Genomic DNA, 10,177 nt, shown 5'->3' on the forward strand with positions numbered 1-10,177 from the left:
TTTTGATGATTATGATGCATACATTAGCCTTTTGAAATGTGGATTCAAATTCCAAACCTTTTGGCATTTTTTTTTCTTGTGAATGTTCTTGCCTCATGGATCAATGTCAGGAAATAATCTAGTTTGTTTGAATGTCCAATCCAAAAACTTGAAATCATAAACTAATGGAGGGAACATGTATATAAAGAGCATATACACCCTTTGCACAAGTATATTGAGATACTTTAACATCCTCTATCACGTGTAGTAAGATTAAAAGTGGTGCATGAAATTTGACGAATGAGGATTGCGCATGCATAATAAACTATAGCAGAGCTTAAATCTGATACCATGTTAGAATATTTAACTCAAAAACTTGATTTTATAAGTAAAGAGATATCACATATATAAAAAGAACTTAGAAACCCCAAAATAAGCCACGTGATATATCTTGACATGGCTATTTACTCGTCCAAAAAGAACTTGAATGTTAGGTGCAAAGTTCGTTGGAAACTTATCAACAAATAATAAGAAAACAAAAATAAGAAATTTCTTTCCGAAGAAGGACCTGACATATGATTATTATCAAGCTAAACTTGATTTTATTATTGTTCTTTGGTCTGAAAGGCATAACATGAATTTGACCTCATCCCCCTTTTTTTCCCACTTTGACCTCCTTCTTCAAATGCAAGTTTCATTGACTTCTACTATAAGGAGGAAACGACTTTCGATTAATTAAATATTGAAAGTGTTCATTTTGAAAATAAAAAATAAAATCAGAAGCAGATTTATTTTTCCATAATGGCAAGCTGCTTGTTCTTTTAAGTTTAACCTAAACAGTGGACATTCATTTTAGATTTCAAGGTCCTAAGACATATTTTTCATAAATAGATCAAAATCTTAGGGTTGCTTGCCCATTTGTGTGCTTTTGAAAATAATAGAATTGCGAGAGCACTTAGACGTAACAAAATTCTATTTAATAAAACAAAATTACTTTAACCATTCATTATATGGTGTAACCAAATAATCATTTTTCTTTGGAAATAATGCTGATTGTTAGAATGTCTAACAAAGAACCATGAACTAAGAATTATAGGAAGAGTACATAAATCTTGTGAAAAAAGCAATATGAAGTGCCTTAACACCCCTTCTCATGTGTAAGAGTGATTAGAAACAACACATAGGATTTGACAAATGGGGAACCGCACATGCTAAATAAATTGAAGCAAAAATATGATTATGATATTACGTTATAATGTCCAATACAAAAAGTTTAACTTTATAAGTAGAGGGAGATCACATATGTTTAAAAAGTATATATCCATAAATATGCCGTGTGAGGTACTTTAGCACAGCTATTTCCCCATGCATAAAGAACTCTGATATTATATGGAAAGTTGGATAGAGACTAATCAACAAGGAAGGAAAAAAAAGCAGAAATTTCTTTCGAAGAAGGACAAGCTTAAGGTGCCGGGAATGTCACGAATTATTATTGTTTCTTGGGCCGAAAGGCGTGTCATGATTTGACATCCTTCGTATGCAAGTTTCAGCAACTTCTACTGGAAGGAAAAAATGAATTTCCGTCAAACAAATATCGAAAGAGTTTTTTCATCATCTAATTTGTTTTTAAAGTTTTACCTAAAACACGATCACAGCTAAATTTGAAGCACTTCGATCATATATTCTAATCAAGGTTCTAAGACGTATTTGTTCATAAATCGATGAAATTTGCAGTTTTCCTTGCATATTTGTCTGGAATAACAGTTAGACATACCAAAATACCATTTAATAAAATGGTTTTGCTTTGACTATTCACTGTTCGGTGCAACCAAATATCACTTTACTTAGGAAACAGTTAAGCAAGCTAAGCACAAGTCAAACCAGCACCCTTCTAACGAGTCATGAGTTTTATCCCGGTTTCATACATTTTTCAGACCCACAACCTTAACATATCGATAACTAAATACACCTAATCTCCTTAAAAATTTGATAGGTCATAACAAAATACGAGTAAACTTATTTCCGGAAATTGAAAATTCCTACACATAAACTTCCACAAGTAAAAATAGATATCTTCTTGTAAATTTCAGTGTCTTAAATTTGCTAAAATGCCAAATCAAAATGACCACATCGAATCGAGTCGAGTTGAGGCCCCCGCATTAGTTGAGACAACAAGAGGATTATATTAGCATAACATGCCTTTGACTAAATGGAAGTATTCCCTACGTTATAATCCACTCTGACAGAGTCTCTTCCCCGTGACAATGCTTCCATGTCCATCTACCGAGACTAGCCTGCTGATGTGTTGAATCTCACGTCGAAGCGCGTGACGTGGACGTCCCTCATTGGAGGAAAGATATAATGGATAGTATTCTTGTCCAAAAGTCGGAGTCATGATCGACTCTTTTCGGTGGACGACTCGTTGATCAACTCTTTTTGATGGACGAATTGATGAAGACTTGCGATTCAATTTCCGGAGTTTTACTGCCGAAAAACAAATTTAGAAGAATAGAAGTTCTCCAAGACAAATTTAGTAATGCATAGGCGCATGGACCTCATTGTGTCATTTTTTACAAGGAAGTCTTTGAGGTTTAAGGGAGAACTGCAAAGATGAAGAGCCACGTTGGATCAGAATAAACCCGTTAAAATGGATCATAGACGCATTATTTAACCCATATTTGATGGTAGAGGTGTCCAAATGGGTTCATATTCAATAAGATGGATCATATAAGGGTTAGTTAAATTTTAATAAATGAATTTAAATGGGTTTGGGTTGTACGTAAGTGCAATGATAAATGGGTTATAAATGAGTTTGTCTTTGAATTCATTTACAACCTATTTAACTTATAAATTTTATTAGTTGAATCAACCCATTAAGGGTATATAATCCTTTTTGAACAGTTTTTATCATTTTATTTTTCAAATTTGGATTTTTTAAAATTTTATTTTATTTTATTTTTTATTTTACTTTTTTTCCCGATGAAGTCTAGTGGCCGACCCTTGCCGGTCGCCAGGCAAGGGCCACAAAGCCCTCGCTAGTAGGGCGAGGTTTGTGGCTGGTGAGTTTCATGGACCATGCCTAATCACACCGGTGAGTTGAGAGCTCATTAGCCTTGGTGTTGGCATGACTTGAACTCGATTTGGTGAGCCTTGAGTTTGCTGGCTTTGGGCGAGGCTAAGGCTTGAGCCTCGCCGATTTGGTGAGACTTGAGCTTGCTGCCATTGAAGTGAGCTTGACCTTGCTGGATTTTTAGTGAGGTGGAGCCTCACCCAAGGCTAGCTTGCCTCGGCTTGCCGAAATCGGGTGAGCTCAAGCCTTATTGGCCGAGCTTGAATCTTGTTGGCCTATGGTGAGGCTAGAGCTCGCCTGTTGCTAGTCATGATCATTGTGGCCGGCGATTGTGTGAATACAGAGAAAAAGAAAAAGAAAAAAAGAAAAAGAAATAAAAATTCTATTTTAAAAGAATAAAATAAAATAAAAATACTTAAAAGGACCGCATAGAAAATCAAATTGGATTTTTTATACCAAGCGGAAAATATTTTTAAATTTTTTCAAGTTTCGACCAAACACTAGAAAATATTATTATTCTTAGAAATATCACATTTTTTGTGTGAAATAAATGAAGTCTCAATTTTTTAAAAAAGTTATCCATTAATTTTATAATTATATGGAAGTGTTTTAACAATATAACATTTTTTTTTAAATCATAAGAAACAATTCTTTCTAGATTTGGTTAACTATCAAAAAAAAAAAAAACGGGTTGAGTTAGTCATGGATTAATAAATTTACATTAGCGATAAATGGATCATAAATGGGATAATAGGTCAATTTTGATAAGACCATTTATGACTCGACCCAACCCATTCCACCCATTTGATAGGTCTATTTGATGGGTAGAGTTGTTATGAATTAGTTATATTCAGAAGATAGGTAGAGTTGTTATAAATGGGTTTAGATTGATGAAAACCAAAATAATATGGGTGCTAGATGGGATCACAACTTATTTAAACCCAACTCACTTCTATGATTTTTTCTTTGCTCTCGTTCGAATCGGCATTTGCTCACTTGATGCTCTCGCTTCAATTTGAGTGTGTGTGTGTTTTTTTTCTAAATTAGGTTAAATAATCGGGTATGGATTGGTTATAAGTCAAGTCAGATCGCATATAAGTCAATAAAGTTATATTACATGTAAATTTGGATTGGACCAATTTTCGGACTCGGACTCGATTCCACCCATTTGACAACAGGTCTAGGTCAAGGAGACCAGAGAGCAAGAGAGGTGCCGTGTGATGACAGGATTGCCTGACGTGAAAGGCTGAAAATGGAAGAAGAAGCGGTGGCAACGAAGGCGGCGCTTAAAAAAGAAAGGGCCGCTGTATTTTCAAAGGTCTTCTTCAGGTGGGAAAAGGGGTCCACCCTCCGGTTTTTGATCATATCCACAATCGTAAGTATTTGAACTTATCCTCTAAGTTTCGCAACACTTTTCATTTTAATTTATGACTTAAAAGGACCTCATCATGCAATCAACCTATAATTAAGATTCTTCCTCGACTTTTCTATGTGAAGTGTATGGGATGGTTTACAACTTCACTCAATTTAGTCGAACCATTATTTCAATAATTATCAGCTGTGAAGACTTATGATGAACGATTTTCATCTACTCACCTTTTTTTACTACTATGGTAAACTCTTTATTGGCTCTTTTCCTCCTTTCGGGATCAACTTGAAGATTTAGATCTGTTGCGCTTTAATAATAAATATGATATAACTTCATAAATGGACAAAAGAAATTGTTAAACTCGCTTTTAGGATGGAGTGCTTTTAGATGATAGTATAACCTAATTACTCTACCTATTGCCATTGTAAGAAAATATAACTATAAATGAATTAGAATTTTTATAGCCATAATGCAAATTATTGCAATTCCACTAACCATACAATCACTTATGCAATACTAAGCTGGAGTAACTGATACTACTTGCCTTTTACAATCGGACTTTGCTTTGTTTAAGGGTTTATCTCGACCTTCTTTGCGCGTTCTGTACGCGTTGATTGTCTTGATCTAATCTTTTAGGCTACGTGCGTTGATTGCCTTGACCTAATCTTTTAGGCTCTTGAATCAGATTCACGCGGGAGTTTCCTTCGAATCTAAGGTTGGAGCATGCACAAAGAAAAACCCCACAAAAAGCGTCCGAGATTGTGATGAATGACTCAAAAGCTCCCTTTATTCTAAGTTGCTTTGAGTACAGTATTGTTAAAGAATGGTCCAGGAGCAACAAGGTCAAGTGGGACGCACAGATTAAAGCAAGAGAGCCAAGTAATGGGGACGAAATGGCTAATTTGACAAGAGGTAGAATCAATGCATTTTAATGATAAACGATGATAATGCAACAAGTAAAACAAAAGAAATATGTGCCTAACGTTCACGCTTTTTGGGTTTCCCATCCAAGCACCATTTTGCATGGGGAAAATGAGATCACCTCTCGCGGCCGGACTTTCCTGCGTAAAGATTTCCACGGCAAATACTTGCCTAGATTCAGAATAACATAGACTCAGTCAATTATATCCCCCGATCCTATGTGTTCCATGTGATTTTCATTTTAAAATAAATGCTTGCGATTGCTGGGGTCAGACCGACCACGATTTGTGCATATTTCTTGGGGCTGGGGTAAAGACGCGTGAAGGAGGAGGTAGGATTTCACAACCTGTGTATAGCACATAGTACACAAACGGCTTGTAAACTAGATATGGGATTGGATTAAAAAAAAGAAAAAAAAAGAAAAAAAGAACTCTTCCTCTAAGTGTTGTAGCTATAATAGGGGAAAATTGTCCAAAAAGTTCTAATTCAATCATGAATATTTCAGTTTTATTTGTCATATCTTAAAATCTTTACGTTTTATCAATTGAAATCATTCGGTCAATTTTCACTGAAAATCACTAACGTGGACACTAGCTATCCTACATGACGTCACCTCGGAGAGCAAGAGAGGTTGTGCGTGCTGATAGGATTGCCGGACACAAAAGGCTGAAGGTGGAAGTAGTAGAAGCGGCGGCGAAGATGGTGGTGCTTAAAAAAGAAAAGCTTGCTGTATTTTCAAAGGTCTTCAGGTGGGAAAAAGAGGCCCACCCTACGGTTTTTGATCATATCCACAATTATAAGCATTTGAACTCATCCTCTAAGTTCCCCATCACTTTTCATTTTCATTTATGAATCAAAATGACCTCATCATGTAATCTACCTATAATTAAGATTCTTCCTCAATTTTTTTTTTATTTATTTATTTATATATATATATATATATATATATTTTTTTTTATGTAAAGTGTATGGAATGGTTTCCAACTTCACTTGATTTAGTTGAACAATTTTTTTGATAATTACCAGCCGTGAAGACTTATTAAAGGATTTCCATCTACTTACCTTTTTTTACTACTATGGTAAACTTCTCATGGGCTCTTTTCCTTCTTTTAGGATCAACTTGAAGATTCATGATTCATTGCGTTGCGACAGTAAACATGATATAGTTTCATAAATCACAAAGGAAATTGTTAAAATCACTTTTCGGATGGAGTGCTTTTAGATGATAGTATAACCTAATTACTCTACCTATTTCTATAGCCATAATGCAAACTATTGAAATTCCATTAACAATACAATCACTTATGAAATACTAAGCTGGAGTCACCAATATTACTTGCCTTTTGCAATTGGACTTTGCTTTGTTTAAGGGTTTATCACGACCTTCTTTGCGCGTTCTGTGCGTGTTGGTTGCCTTGACCTAATCTTCTAGGCTCTTGAATTGGATTCACGTGGGAGTTTCCTTCGAATCTAAGGTTGGGCCATGCACAAAGAAAAAACCCCACAAAAGAGCGTCCGAGCTGTGATGAATGACCCTAAAGCTTCCTTTATAATCTAAGTAGCTTTGAGTACAATATTGTTAAACAATGGTCCGGGAGCAACAAAGTCACGTGGGACGCACGGATTAAAGCAAGAGAGCAAAGTAATGGTAACGAAATAGCATAAATAGACGAGGTAGAATCGATGCATTTTAATAATAAACGATAATAATGCAACGAGTAAAACAAAAGAGTCATCTGCCTAACGTTCATTGTGGGATTTCCATCCAAGCGTCATTTGCATGGGGGAAATGCTATCATCTCTCGTGAACGGACTTTCTACTGTAAAGATTTCCATGGTAAATACTTGTCTAGATTCAGAATTACACGGACCGAGTCAATTATATCCACCGATCATATGTATTTCACGTAAAATTTCATAAAAAATCAAATGCTTGTGGTTGACGGGGCCAGACTGACGACGATCTGTGCATGTTTCTTAGGGATTGGGATAAAGACGCGTAAATGAGGAGGTGGGGTTTAGCAACACGTCCACAACACATAATATACACATTGGCTTATAAAATAGATATAGGATAGGATTTGACAAAAAAAGAAAAAGAAAAAAAAAACTCTTCCTCTAAGTGTTACAGCTAAAGAAGGGAAAAATTGTTCAAAAAATCCTAATTCAGTCATGAATATTTCAATTTTACTTGTTGAGTCTTAAATAATTTTGCATTTTGCCAAGTGAGACCATTCGATCAATTTTGATTGAAAATCACTGATGTGAACACTAGCTGTCCTACGTGGTACCATTGACACTATCCTACATGGTATGGCTAGTGCTATCCTACTTGATGTGGCTGTCATTGATATAGATAAATTTCGATAATATTTTAATACGTTTTGAATTTATTTATTGATTCTTTATATTTTCTTTCTTTTTTCTTTCCTATTCCTCCTCTAGCCGGTGAGGTCAACTTTGCCTGCCTTGAGCGAGCCTCACAATGGTTGGGTGAGGTTAGCCTCACCAAATCTAGCTAGCTCGAGCCTTGCCAATGGTAGGTGAGGCTTGTCCTTGCTAGTTGTTGGTGAGGGCGAACTTTGCAAGAGGCCAATGATGTCCCTCTAGTTGATTGCTGAAGCTGAGTGACAAGTGAGAAGAGGAAGAAGGGAAGGGAAAAAAGAAGAGGAAAAAAATGAAAAAGAAAATTAAAAGGAAAAAATAAAAATAAAAGAAAAATAAATAAAAATTTTCAAAAAATATTAATAAAAACTGTCCATCATTAGTATCAGCCATGTTAAATAGAATGGTTGGTGTTCATGCTAGCAATTTCTGGCCAAAATTAGTCGGAATGACTCAAATGGAAAAATACAAAAATGTTTGGAACTAAATTTACAAAAAAAAAAAATTGTTAAACTCATTACTATCATCTTTACTAGCCCTTTTTCCTCCTTTCAGGATCAACTTGAAGATTCAGATCCGTGGCACTGCAATAGTAAACATGATATAGCTTCATAAAGTGACAAAAAAAATTGTTAAACTCGCTTTTAGGACGGAGTACTTTTTGATGATAGTATAACCTAATTACTCTATCTATTGCCAATGTAAGAAAATATAACTATAAGCGAATTAGAATTTCTAAAGCCATAATGCAAACTATTGAAATTCCACTAACCATACGATCACTTATAAAATACTAAGCTGGAGTCACCAATATTACTTGCCTTTTGCGATTGGACTTTGCTTTGTTTAAGGGTTTATTTCGAGCTTCTTTGCGCGTTCTATGCGTGTTGGTTGCCTTGACCTAATCTTCTAGGCTCTTGAATTGGATTCATGCGGGAGTTTCCTTCGAATCTAAGGTTGGAACATGCACAAAGAAAAAATCCACAAAAGAGCGTCCGAGGTTGTGATGGATGACTCAAAAGGTCCCTTTATTCTAAGTAGCTTTGATTACAAAACAATGGTCCGGGAGCAACAAGGTCACCTGGGATGCACGGATTAAAGCAAGAGAACAAAGTAATGGGGACGAAATAGCATAATTTGACAAGAGGTAAAAGGGATCCCAAGAAAATGTGAAAAGTATTGGGGGGTATAAATAGAATCAATCCGTTTTTATTATGAACGATACTAATGCAAACAAGAAAAACAAAAGAATCATCTGCCTAACGTTCACGATGTTTGGGTTTCTCATCCAAGCACCATTTTGCGTGGGGAAAATGAGATCATCTCTCGCGGCCGGACTTTCCTGCGTAAAGATTTTTACGGCAAATACTTGTCTAGATTCAGAATAACAGAGACCGAATAAATTATATCTTCCGATCCTATGTGTTCCATGTGAATTTCTTTTTAATTCAAATGCTTGGGATTGCCGGGGCCGGACCGACCACGATTTGTGCATATCTCTTGGGGGCTGGAGTAAAGACGTGTGAATGAGGAGGTAGGGTTTCACAATCTATGCACAACACATGGTACACAAAGTGGCTTGTAAACTAAATATAGGATTGGATCAAACAAAGAAAGATAAAAAAAGAACTCCTCCTCTAAGTGTTTAGCTATAATATGGGAAAATTGTTCAAAAAATCCTAATTCAATTATGAATCTTCCAGTTTTACTTGTCAAGTTTTAAAATTTTCGCATTAATTAAGAGCCTCCGGTCAATTTTGACTAGAAATAATTGACTTTAATATCAGCTATCCCACATGATGCTGCCTAGGAGAGCAAGAGAGGTCGCGCGTGATGACAGGATTGCTGGACACAAAAGGCTGAAGGTGGAAGTGGTAGAAGCGGTGGCGACGATGGTGGCGCTTAAAAAAGAAAAGCTTGCTGTATTTTCAAAGGTCTTCAAGTGGGAAAAAGAGGCCCACCCTATGGTTTTTGATCATATCCACAATTATAAGTATTTGAACTCATCCTCTAAGTTTCCCAACACTTTTCATTTTAATTTATGAATTAAAATGACGTCATCATGTAATATACCAAATTAAGATTCTTCCTCAATTTTTTTTTTTTTTTTTTTTTATGTAAAGTATATGGAATGGTTTACAACTTCACTCGATTCAGTTGAACAATTTTTTTCGATAATTACCAGCCATGAAGACTTATTAAAGGATTTCCATCTACTTACCTTTTTACTATTATGGTAAACTTCTTATTGGCTCTTTTCCTCCTTTTAGGATCAATTTAAAGATTAACGATCCGTTGTGTTGTGGCAGTAAACATGATATAATTTCATAAATTGACAAAGGAAATTGTTAAACTTGCTTTTAGGATTGAGTGCTTTTAGATGATAGTATAACCTGATTATTCTAACTATTGCCAATGTAAGAAAATATAACAATTAACGAGTTAGAATTTCT

The sequence above is a fragment of the Eucalyptus grandis genome, chromosome 8 (assembly GCF_016545825.1).
Source record: "Eucalyptus grandis isolate ANBG69807.140 chromosome 8, ASM1654582v1, whole genome shotgun sequence".
Lineage (NCBI taxonomy): Eukaryota > Viridiplantae > Streptophyta > Magnoliopsida > Myrtales > Myrtaceae > Eucalyptus > Eucalyptus grandis.